Source organism: Solanum lycopersicum, chromosome 1 (assembly GCF_036512215.1).
Source record: "Solanum lycopersicum chromosome 1, SLM_r2.1".
Classification (NCBI taxonomy): Eukaryota; Viridiplantae; Streptophyta; class Magnoliopsida; order Solanales; family Solanaceae; genus Solanum; species Solanum lycopersicum.
Genome location: NC_090800.1, coordinates 11662899 through 11676545, shown reverse-complemented (window position 1 = coordinate 11676545; position 13647 = coordinate 11662899). Strand labels below are relative to the sequence as shown.

At 36.3% G+C, this 13647-nt stretch overlaps 1 pseudogene; it reads left to right on the top strand.

The window, feature by feature from the left end:
- Window positions 1-6717, top strand: part of LOC138340778 (endoribonuclease Dicer homolog 2-like) — a 41165-nt pseudogene extending 34448 nt beyond the window's left edge.
- Window positions 6718-13647: the final 6930 nt, after the last annotated feature.

Sequence of the window (13647 nt, the reverse complement as noted above, 5' to 3'; positions counted from 1 at the left end):
CATTCGTGCACGCGATACGCATATCTCCTATGAGGAACTGTTTAAAAAGTTACTAGACTTTGAACTCTTCCTCTGCCACGAGGATGCTAAGAAACTATCTAGTACCATCACTGCTGCAGTTGCTACTCCGACTAAATTCAACTACAATAATCGCAACAACCGTAGAAAAACCAACAACTCTCAACAATCGCGCCAGAACTTGCGTCCAAGAGCTTCACCACAAGGGCAATGAAATTCAAATCCAAACGGTATTATTCGCTGTCAACTATGTAAAAAAATTGGCCACAACGCCAATGTTTGCCGCATGAGATCTCATAATCACCTTGAAGCAAAAGCCAACTATGCCACTGGGCTTACAACGGAGACAAATCCCATGATAGTTGACTCAGGAGCCTCCCATCACATTACGAGAGCCGCACAACCTACAACCATACCATGGTAACGAAGATTTCTCCATGGGTGATGGTAACAAAATTCCTATCTCTCACACTGGTTCTACTAAATTAAATGCATCAAATAATGTTTTTAAGCTAACTCACACTTTGTGTGCCCCTTCCATCAAACGCAAGCTTATCTCTATTTCTATATTCTTTCAAGACAATCTTAAGTCTATTGAATTTTTTCCTTTTATCATTTTTTTGAAGGATCTGAAAACACGGCAGCCACTGCTGCACGGTCGGACTAATAATGGACTATATGAGTGGCCTGTCTCACATACCCATGCTCACATTATCTGCACATCCAGCCCTCTCACTACTTGACACCAATGTCTTTGTCATCCTCACTCTAGAGTTCTTAGATTTATTTTGAATAAATTCTCTCTATCGTTTCATGAGAGAGACAAAAATTTTCATTGTGGTTCATGTTTATCTAATAAAGCTCATCGACATCCTTTTACACAATTATCATAGTGTAGCTCTAAACCACTTCAAATTATTTTCAGTGACTTATGGGGGCCATCACCAGTCTTATCTTTTGATAAAAAGTTGTATTATTGTATTTTTGTTGATCAATATACGAAGTACTCTTGGCTCTACACACTAACAAAGAAAAGTGAAGTTACTGATATCTTTCAAAAATTTCATCCTCTGATGGAAAAACATTTTGACTCTAAAATTTTATCATTGTATACTGATGGCGGAGGTGAGTATAAAAGTCTTGACTCCTATATTTCACTTCACGACATTCAACCTCTCTACCCCTCCCTATACACCCCAACGAGTTGCGCTTGCAGAACGGCGACATCGCCATATTGTCGAAACTGCAAGAACACCCTTACATGAGGCATCTCTCCCACCCCAATTCTGGTCTTTTGCATGCCATCACACTCTCTACGTGATCAATCGTCTTCCAACCACTCACCTCGATAATCAATCCCCATTCCAAAGATTACTTAGAAAATCACCTAATTATAACTCCGTACGAATTTTTGGTTGTTTATGTTATTCATGGCTAAAACCATACTCCAAAAATAAACTTGAATCAATATCTACCCCATGTGTCTATCTTGGATTCTCACTATCCCATCAATGTCACCAGTGTTTTGACCCAATTTCCGCAAAGGTTTACCTATCACTAAATGTTCGATTTGTTGAGGATGTTTTTCCATTTAAGACATTGTTCTCTAACATTGCCATTAAATCAACTCACCTGGAATGGGAAACACCAACAACGCCAAGTTCTTCAGACCCCACACCCAATCTTCCCATTGTTACAGATCTGCCAACTCCATTAGAAATAGCAGCACGCACTATTGCAGATTTTCCATCAGCATTTGCCTCCTCTCCAGCCCAGTCCAGAGACAACTTAAACTCGCAGTCCTTATCCGACAATGCATCAGTGGCAGCCGCAACATATTCACCTCTAGAAACTCCTCCCTCTCAAGGAAAATTTTTGTCTTCCTCATCTTCAATAATTCCTCCTTCCAAGAACACCTCTTTTATATCTACCGCCCAGCGTTTAGCACTACCACGTCTCCCTACAAACTCTCAAGCGCCGATACCAACAAACACACAAAGCACCTTGTCTCCTCTCCTAGTCTATCACAGTAGAAACACCAACCCACCAACACATATGGCTCCTCAACCAGCCTGTCCTACCTTCAAGTTAGAACTCGCTCCTTCACCGCCTCAATGTCCGTCTCCTCCTACCCGCGCTGTCACTCGATCCCAAAATAGTATCAAGAAACCAAAAAAGATTTTTGATTACCTAGCTAAATTTAACCCCATTGTCACATCCACTACTGTCAAACAAGCACAAAAATATCCAGAGTGGCGTTATGCAATGAAACATGAATTTGATGCTTTAATTAAAAATCAGACTTGGGAACTTGTTGCTCCAGACTCGAATAAAAACATTGTATCCTGCAAGTGGCTTCTCAGGATCAAGAGAAATGTTGATGGGTCCATCGACAGATACAAAGCCATCTAGTTGCAAAAAGCATTACTCAGAGGCCAGGCATTGACATTCATGCCACATTCAGCCCTGTCGTCAAGCCCACTACAGTTCGTATTATCCTCTCTGTGGCACTTCGTCACAACTGGCACTTTCGCCAGCTAGATGTCAATAATGCCTTCCTCCAAGGCTACCTTGAAGAATAAGTGTACATGGCACAACCTCCGGGTTTTACTAGTGAAGACAAACCAATGCATATATGTCGGCTACGGAACACAATCTATGGCTTGAAACAGGCTCCTCGGGCGTGGTACAATGCCCTCACAAGTTATCTTTTATCTATAGGCTTTGTTAAGACAAAATCTGATGCCTTACTACTTGTCAGACATGGTGCAGGTGATACGTTATTTGTCGTCGTCTATGTCGACGATATTATTATCACTGGGAGCAATACTTTAAGTGTCAATCAGGTTATCACTTTCCTTGCTTCTAAGTTCTCTATTAAAGATTTAGGTAATCTTCACTACTTTCTTGGTGTTGAAGTTATACGTAGCTCCAACGGTTTATGTCTCACCTAAGCAAATTATGTGAATGAAATTTTTCATGATGAGCTAATGAACGAGTGCAAGAGTGTTAACACGCCCATGAGTGCATCTGAGTTACTCAACTTGTCTAATGGAACCCACTTGACTGATGCTACACGTTATCGCTGAGTCTTGGTTAGGCTTCAATATCTATCCTTTACTAGACCTGACATAGCCTATGCAGTCAACAAGACATAGCCTATCAAGTCAACAAGCTTTCTCAATTTATGCAAGCACCGTCAGACCTTCAATGGAAGGCTGTAAGACATTTTCTTCGATACCTGCGTGGGTACCATTCAACTCGGCCTACGCATTACTCCCATTGATGAATTCAATCTACATGTGTACTCTGATGCAGATTGGGGTGGGGACATTGTTGACATAGTTTCTACATCTGGTTACATCCTATTTCTTGGTCACAATCGGATTAGTTGGTCATCAAAGAAGCAAAATACTGTCTCACGCTCCTCCACTGAGTCCGAATACAGAGCAGTGACTAATGCACTTTCTGAAACCTTATGGCTCACCAATCTCCTAAATGAGTTGCGCTTTCCAGTACATCAGCTACCCACGATTTATTGTGACAATCTTGGAGCCACATTCCTCAGCAAGAATCCTGTCCTCCATTGTCGTGTTAAGCATGCTGCTGAGGACTTTCACTTTGTTCGCCACTATGTTGATATTAAAAGGGTTCGTGTTGTTCATGTCCGTGGTGCCGATCAAATAGCAGAAACCCTCACCAAAGGCACATTCTAAATCTGCTTTTGAGTCTAATTTGTTCAAGTTAGGCTTAGTGACTCATCGTCTAACTTGAGGGGGTATATTAGAACACCTGGTCCTAGGACGCCAGTTAGTAGTTTAGTTGTATTAGGATTGTCTTACTAGTTCAGCAGTTATTACTCAATCAGACTACTTTAGTTCAGTTCGTTTAGGAGTGTTATTACTTTCGTTGTAACTCTATTTAAGAACTTTCTGCCATCATTAATAAAGCACATTCAGTTCATACAAACTATCCCATATTTCTTTTACATATTTATTGTTTAAAAATAAATAAACAAATGATTAGACATATGATTTAGCAAATGTCCTCTAAAAATTTTGTTATCCTTTTCGAACTTCTTTTTAACAACATCGTCAATACTAATAATACTCCTAGAATCAGCATTAGTGTTAGAACAATTCATAGAAGGTTCTTTAAATAAAACATAATAAACTTCTAATTGTTCAATGAATATTAAAAGTTTTTCTGACCATCGTTTAAAATTATTTCCATCCAAAGGCTCATGTTTTGAAAAATCATTAAAAGTTTTGTTGAAAAAAATAGTCATTTATCAATATCATATGTTAGGAACACCGCTTTCAAATTGTTAGGAAAAATACTACAATACTGATATTAGATTGGAATTATATAGTGGTAAAGAACTTATCACAAATACTGTGTCGTGGCAAGCCACTGCTTTTAATGAGATTTCGGCTGGACTACGATGCAAATCTTTAGAGCCGGTCGCTCTGAAGGTTCCACAGTTGATCTCAAACACGTGCACTCGTGGCTAAGAGTTCATGGGTTTCTCAAAACCAAATTTCCAAAAATATCCCAAGAATATGATGAAAGGAGGGAATTTTTTTTCTTTTTCTTTTTGGTTGATGTTGTATCTTTTATGCTTACAAATTTTCATTCTTATATAGATATTTCAACAGGAGGAGTTTAAAATAGAAGAGTTCATTTTTTTTCATTTTAAGAAACGGATTGTAAAGATTAATGGCATAAAAACCATTACATCCCTTTTACAGAAACCAATTGTTTTTTCATTGGAACGAATATGCATTCTCTTCTGAAAAGTGTTGTTGTTATATCTTTTAATTAGACTTAATTAACATTGTTAGAATTAACACAACTATAGCATCAACTCAACAAATACATCTTTGAATATATTTTGTATCTCGTATATAATTTTGATTCCGGAAAAACAATCATAAATGTGGATCAAACAAAACATTGGATGAAAACTCATAATTTTTCAAATATCATAGTAAAAAAAATTTAAAAATAAATAAAGAGAGATTTTTGAAAATGATTGAGTATCCTTTAGTTTGTCCAATAATCTCTATAAGTCATAGTAAGTTTATATGTCACAACTTTATGATTGCACTCTCATCATCTTCTTCATCAAAAAAATTTCACTGATCTAGCCACTTACAATGCCCTTTTTAATTTTCGTACTTAAACCTAACATTCTACTTATGAAAATTTGAGAATACATCGACGTCAATTGGTAATGGAATGTGATAATTTTGCAGCCATCATTTCTGATTTTCTAATCCATGACATCGCGTTGAACATGCCAACACCATATCTTCTTCAACTATATCTACTTTTAAAGAAAAGTTTTGAGTGTTATTTTAGAGGATCTAAAACACTTGGTAAATTATGATCAAATTTTTTTCTTCTTCAAATAGATATACCTTTCATTAATGAGTATTTTTTACACTCATAAAAAAAATTAATTTGATCAAATATTAATTGAATGAATCAAGAACATTTAAGGCGAATGATGTAAAAAGAAATATTTGTTTTCTTGTTCATTGTTATTTTCTCATAAAAATCATGGTACATAAATTATATTCACTTTCTTTAAATAACATTTCATTTTATAATATTAGTGTTTTGTTATGAAAGTGTTCATTTTTTCTAAGTTGAATCTGAATATTTTACTCAGTTTTAAAAAAAGAACTTTCCAAACTTTAATTTGTAAAAACAGAAATGAATCAACAATGTTACAAAACATTATTGAAATATTATTGATGCCGGCCTCTAGCTCCAAGTCTGGAGGAAAATCTATTGATATTTCCTAACTCACAACACTCATAGTAGGACTAGGAACCACCATATACTAACAAAAATCAAAATACATTCAATGGTCTCCGTAACCTGAAAACCTTTAATAGAAACCCTGATAAGTCTTGTCCCGAGTTGTAGAAACTTTGTCCAATATTACATCCCTCAGACACTTACATAACTACTTGAACATGTATATTCAACCCAGGATAAATACCCCTCCTTAGATGTGCTCATAAAATTCTAAGATTTATCCGTGATGAAACATTCTATCTTAAAGTGTGGACAATTCCTAGTTATAATCGTCAAGTTTATAAGTTAACAATAATTTCTTGATGCTTTTAGTAGAAATGTGTTGTAAGTTAAAGAATAGGAGATTAGAAACAAGAGAGTAGTTGATGTGGTTGAGGCACTAACAGGTACCTACCTCAGCTCGGACGGGCAACGTAGCAGCTTTATCATTTATGAAATGGATCGGTATGTACATTGACATTATTGATGCACCTATGTAAAGGAACTTTATCGTGAATTCTATGAAGCTAGACAATGTACGGTACTTAGAAATCACTGCTACACTACAAGTGTCACGACCCTTCGCTGCTTGTTCAAACGCTAACTCACGGATCTTACGTACTACATGAGATTCAACGATGTTATTAGCATTTGAAATTTCTTGGAGATGTAATGTTAGATTATGTTGTTACAATATATCTTTATTTAAAATATTCGAGGCTGATTACAAGACAAATTACTTATTTGTGGTCTACTTTTGTAAATAATGAATGATATACTCAATCTGCAGTTAAGGATAGCATCCATGAGCACATTCTTCATGCCTCGCCAGATCTACGTTTAGATGGGAGAGTAAAACTACTTTCCAAATGTGGTTGGGGATGTTGTTAGGTACTTTATTGGTGCGATCTTTGTTGATTATAGCTTTGAAAAAGATACTTAATACATTTTTAAACATAAGGCCTCTTCTAGTGTGTGCATCTCCTAGCTTTTGGAAGATAAATACTTCATAGAAGGTAAGAGATGACCCCAAAGGTACTTGATCCATCTTTATTCTCGTCTGATTAATTAATTTCTAAAAAAGATCTATCAGTCTACAGAAAGAATGACTTGATCAACGAATATTAATTTCTTTCCTTTAATTTCTATCGGATTTTACCAATTATTCAACTCTGATCTAACTAATCAAACCCTACAAGAAATTATAAATATGTTTTAGGTCCAAGGGGAAAAGAATTGTTTGCACTAAATCTTATTTATGGAAAATAAACTCCGACCACAAAATAAATATGATGAAAAAAGAATATTTTATTAATTAATAGTTTTGGTACAATTATATCTCTCTCTTGATTCTTCTAACGGATAATTTTCACATTAAATGAATTTTATTTGATATCCATGTAAATAGGTTTCTATGGATCTTCTTTTTAAGTATTTTGTTATCAAGAAGAGTCCACCCACATCTTGATATCTTTTTAAATATCTCATGAATTTATGTAATTTTCACGATCCCTCTTTAAGGGATATATTACACTTTATATAGTGTAAGGTAGCAGTAGTTTTCAAGAAGGCCGAATTGAAATTGGATTCATCTAGTAGAGTCCCAAAAATTTGATGTCTACGAATGTCTAGTTTTTTGATCTAGAATCAACGAACCCAATAATATCTCTAAACACATTTTTGAAGTAGTTTTTGTTCGGTATGTAGCCAGAAGATGGGAAATAGAGGGTAAGAGAGGAATTTTAAAGGTTGAGAACTTTAACAGTTGTGAACTTGAAAAGGCCTCTTATGATTTATTGAAAAGGCACTTGTCCCCCATCGGTGGTTGAAAGAAAAATATGAGAGTTTAAAGGAAAAGGCAAAAGTCAAGCAAACATCATGGAGAAAATGGAAGATGCAAATGACTTGTGTGCAATGACCTCGGAGTGTAACTTTTTTGGAAATCAGAAAGTGCGATTTATCGAATCAAGTGCCACTAGACATATTTGCTCTGCAAAAGAAACCTTAAGAACATACAATCCTGCTGAGTACGATGAAGGTTTGTTCATGGCAAGGGTTAAGATAATCCCACATATGATGGATAAGCAATCCATGGATTAAATTAAATGAAGTAACCAAACAATGTATTAGTTGAATTAAATTTTAATCCATGAATTATTCTACCTAATACCTACTACAAAACGTGTCCTTTAGTTCCTAGAAAATTGGGTGGTTGAGAATTATTAATCATGATTTCTTTTGAAACACTATTCTGATTATTTTTAAAAAAAATCTAATTGTTCATGCAGTTTATAGGTTTTAATGATAATAATGTCTATGAAGGTAATGGATCCTAATGGCTCCAATTTTATGCTCTATAATGTATATTTCATCATATAAGCCAAGTACTTGTACATTTTTTTTGGGCATCTTTTATAATATTTCAGTAAGAACTATGCAATATTAGATATTTTGGTGGATGAATAGTGTTGACTGCTAGTAGTCTATGTCAGAGTAGATAGAAAATGTAACAGCATATTTGATGATATGTAGTATATATGTTTGATTTATGGATGGTCTTTATGTACTTTGTTGTAATATATACATGTCTCAGATCAGGCACATATTGTACATAAATATCGATTATGATTACGTTACTATGAATAACTATCTTGATGCAAGATTGAAACATGATTAATATTGTTTCAAGGCATACATTATGAGGTTATGTTTTTGTCACGTGTACATGAATGTTGGGCCTTTGCTAGCACGGGCATGGCGAATCTAGTTATAAGCTGACCAGAATTGTCCTTTATCTTTGCCTTTAGATTTAAAATAATCCTTATTATTTTGTAGGAGCATTAATAGTTCTCCTTTGTAAAAATAATATAGTTTTAATCTCTCTCAGATATTTTTCGTCTATCACTAACCAAAGCGGCTTATTATGCATGCCATGCATTAAATTAATCGAAAAATGAGCAAAAGTACCATTAAAGCATTAGAAATAGTATAAAATTATTCTACATCCACTTATTGATTCCAAAATATCATTGTCATCCACCTTCGAGTACAAAGTTTACCACATATTTAGCGGTTTTAAATTTAAACTATTTTGAATATATTTTAAATATGCAGCGCTCGACTATTTCTTATAATATTTTTTTAATATAACTTATAAACTAATTCACTACCCACCCATTACTAATTAAATTCCACCCAATAATATGAAATAATAAGAAACATTTTGAGTTTTAAGGCAATGACAAGGGACAATTTTTGTCCTTTTATCAAATTATAACAACATCATATTATACTACCACGAAATTTGTTGTGATAAACGAAAATCTTTAGCTCATAATTGAAGTCTCATATACAAGTTAGGGGGAATGTAGACCAGATTCTACTAAACAATTAATTCTATTATGAAATTTATCAATGTGTATCTAGATTAGTCGGGATACTAAATTTTGAATATTAAAGTATTAAAAAAATTACATTATCACGAAATAAGTTCAAAGTACATTGTAGGGTGTTTGCATTGGCTTAAAACTTAAAAGTTGGTCAAATCTATTTTTGAGTCCATTTTTTACTTTTGAAAGTGTGGCAAAAATAAAAGTGTCAAGAACACAGTAACAACAAGGATTGCAGGAACTGTGAAATTTATGTTTAAGATCACATACTGCAAGGTGTTGACATAGAACAATGTTCTTCATGTCCCTAGCATTAGGAAGAATTAAGTTTATGTTGCACTACTCATTAAGAATGGGTTTAAGTGTGTCCTAGTTAGTGATAAACGTCTAAAAAATATGAATATGCTCAATGAGGGTCTATTAAAACTGAATGTAAATGGTTATTGATAGTATTAATAAAAATTTTGCTTCTGTTTACTTATTGGAGTTAAATGATTTATGGCATGCCCACTTGGGACATGTAAATCACAAAGCATTGCAAAAATTGGTTAATCTAGAGATATTAACTGATTTTAAATATGATATATCGAAATGCAAAATATGTGTCTATCACGACCCAAATTCGAGCCGTGATTGGCACCCACACTTACCCTCCTATGTGAGCGAACCAACCAATCTAAACTCTAACATTTCAATATGATATCAACAGAAAGTAATGCGGAAGACTTAAACTCATAAATAAAATCAATAACTATTATTATCCCCAAAATACGGAAGTGATCTCCACAAGAACATCTACGATCAAATGACCAAATTAAGAGTATTCTAAAAGCTAAAAATACATAAGAAGCTAGTCCATGCTGGAAGTTCAAGGCATCAAGACTTGACGAAGAAGACCCAGTCCAAGCTAGAAGCATTAGCTCACCCTGAATTTCCGATGTAGTAAGACTGGCTTGAATTACTGTTGAGTCGAAGGCGACGGCACGTTCGCTGCACTCCACAAATAAACAAGAACAAAACATAAAAGTAGGGGTCAGTACAAAACACGGGTACTGAGTAGATATCATTGGCCAACTCAAAATAGAAAACAGTATATATAAGATAATATCATAAAATCAACTAATCTCCTTAGCATGCAGCATTTACAATTACCATAACCCTTGGTTACAACACCAAGCTCATCAATGAGGACTCACGCCTCCTCATCATACTCATTTGCGAATTAGGTTCATTATATTGAATATATTAACATCTTTCAAGATTCATTACCTTTATTCCTCTCGTGTCGGTACGTGACACTCCGCTTCTCATTCTATCCTGGTGTTGGAACGTGAAACCTGATCCATATTCTATCCTGGTACCGGAATGTGGCACCCGATCCATATACTATCCTGGTGTCGGAACGTGACACTCTGATCCTCATTCTATCCTGGTACCGGAACGTGGCACCCGATTCATATTCTATCCTTGTGTCGAAACGTGACACTCCGATCCTCATATACTATCATGGTACCGGAACATGGCACCCGATCCATATTATATCCTGGTGTTGGAACGTGACACTCCGATCCTCATATACTATCCTGGTACCGGAACGTGGCACCCGATCCCCTATTCTCACTACATTTATTCATCAAGCCTTTTTTTTATACCAAGGCATCATCATTAACAAAGTAGATTAGGGTTTCTTTTCAAGATTTGGGATTCAATAACATTATCATGCTTAATATAATCACAATTATATAATCACGTCATTCATGCAAGCATACAATTTAGCATATAGAAGGTTCACAATACTACTAACACATATCATTTGCTATTAAGAGTTCACTACGAATAGCATGAAAACCATAACCTACCTCCACCGAAGACTAGTGATCAAGCAAGCAAATTCCCAAAGCTTTGTGTTTTCCTCTTCGTTTCTCCTCTCTCGATCAATCCTCTCTCTCTCTTTGTTCTTTCTATTTTCTTTATTCAAACCCTCTTTCTTTTACCCTAATTAGTATATAAGTAAGAATAAAAGATGGCAATAATAACCCACTAATTAACTTAAGGTTACCTCTTTTAACCCACAAGAAACTAGACTTATTAACATTAACCGGCTAACTTTATAATTAAAGCCGGAATAGTCAAAAACGTCCCTTAAAACGTGTAAAGAAATCCGACCCAGACTGGAATTTCGCAGTCTGTGACGGCCCATCGCGCCTGCGATGATCCGTCCTGCTGCTCCATCACAGATTTCAGAGACTCAATTTCTATGAAGGGTCTTTGACGGTCCGTCCTGCCATTCCGTCACGAAGTTCAAAGAGCCGATTTTCAGTACCCATTTTCAAAATTTCTAAGTGTTTTGAAACGAGACGCTGCGACGGTCTGTCGTGCCCATGACGGTTCGTCATGGGGTCCATCGCCTCAGCCTATTTTTCCAGAAATAAAATCTGCTGCTCAAAACGACTAAATAGGTCGTTACAATAGATATCAATTTACCCATTGTTCGTCCCCAAACGATTACAAGAAGGAAAACAAGGGCGAAAAGGAGTACCTGAATCTGTAAACAGATGTGGGTATTTTTCTCGCATATCTGCCTCCTTCTCCCAAGTGGCTTCTTCAACGGGTCGATTCTTCCATTTAATTTTGATGGATGCAATATCCCTTGATCTCAACTTGCGAGTTTCTCTATCTAGAATGGTAACAGGCTCCTCCTCATAAGTCAAATTTTCATCAAGCAAGACTGAATCCCAACGAATAATATAGTTCCCATCCCCATGGTATCTTTACAGCATCGACACATGGAATACCGGATGTACTCTGGACAGCCCTGGAGGCAAGGCTAACTCATAAGCTACCTCCCCTACTCGCTTAAGTACTTAAAATGGTCCAATATACCTTGGACTTAGCTTACCCCTTTTATCAAACCGCATCACCCCTTTCATGGGCAAAACCTTCAGCAAGACTTGTTCACCCTCAATAAACTCCAAGTCTCTAACCTTCCGATCTGCATACTCCTTCTGTCTACTTTGAGCCGCTAGAAGCTTTTCTTGAATAGATTTCACTTTCTCTATCGAATCCCTTAAAGGATCAGTACCCCAAGGTCTAACCTCGAATGCATCAAACCAATAAATGGGGGACCTACATCTCCTACCATACAATGCTTCAAATGGAACCATATCAATGCTTGAGTGATAGCTATTATTGTACGAAAATTCTGCTAAGGGTAAGAAGTTATCCCAATGGCCACCAAACTCTATCACACATGCGCGAAGCATATCCTCCAACACTTGAATCGTTCACTCAGACTGACCATCGGTCTTAGGATGGAACGCGGTACTAAGGTCCAACCTAGTACCCAATTCCGCATGCAGTGTTTTGCAAAACATAGAATTAAACTGCATACCTCTATCTGATATAATGGAGAGTGGAACTCCATGCAATGGCACCACTTCCGAGATGTAAAGTTTGGCTAACTTCTCTGCATTGTAAGTCACCTTGACCGGAATGAAATGAGCAGATTTAGTTAACCTATCAACAATCACCCAAATAGAGTCATACTTACTCATTGTCTTTGGAAGGCCAACTACAAAATCAATTGCAATTCTGTCCCACTTCTATTCAGGAATGGGCATTCTCTGAAGTGTTCCTCCAGTCCTCTGGTGTTCATACTTTACTTGTTGACAGTTTGGACATTTGGCAATAAAGTCAACAATATCACGCTTCATTCTACTCCACCAAAAGTGTAGCTTTAGGTCACGGTACATCTTGGTTGCACCCGGATGTATCGAATACCTTGAACTATGAGCCTCTGTCAGAGTAGTGTTGATCAAATCATCAATGCGGGGTATGCATACCCTTCCTTTGATCCTTAAAACACCTTCCTCATCTATTTGTGCTTCCTTAGCCTCTCCTCGCAATACCTTATCTTGGATTCTGCGCAGTTTCTCATAATCAGACTGTCTTCTCTTAATCTTGTCAAGAAAGGAAGATCTTGCCTCCACAGAAGCCACAATCCTCCCTTCTCATTTACTTCTAATCTCATCAAGTCATTAGCTAGAGTCTGAACCTCTCTAGCCAATGGGCGTCTAGAAGCTTGCAAGTGAGCTAGACTTCCCATGCTTCCTGCCTTCCTACTTAAAGCATCCGCTACAACATTCGCCTTCCCCAGATGATACAAAATAGTGATGTCGTAGTCCTTCAGTAGTTCCATCCATCTCCTCTGTCTCAAGTTCAAATCTTTCTGAGTGAAGACATACTGAAGGCTACGATGATCCGTGTAGACCTCACACTTAACCCCATATAAATAGTGTCTCCATTGCTTTAATGCAAACACTACCGCGGCCATTTCCAAATCATGAGTTGGATAGTTACGTTCATGCACTTTTAATTGTCTTGAAGCATAAGCAATCACATTCTTCTCTTACATTAGCACTGCACCCAAACC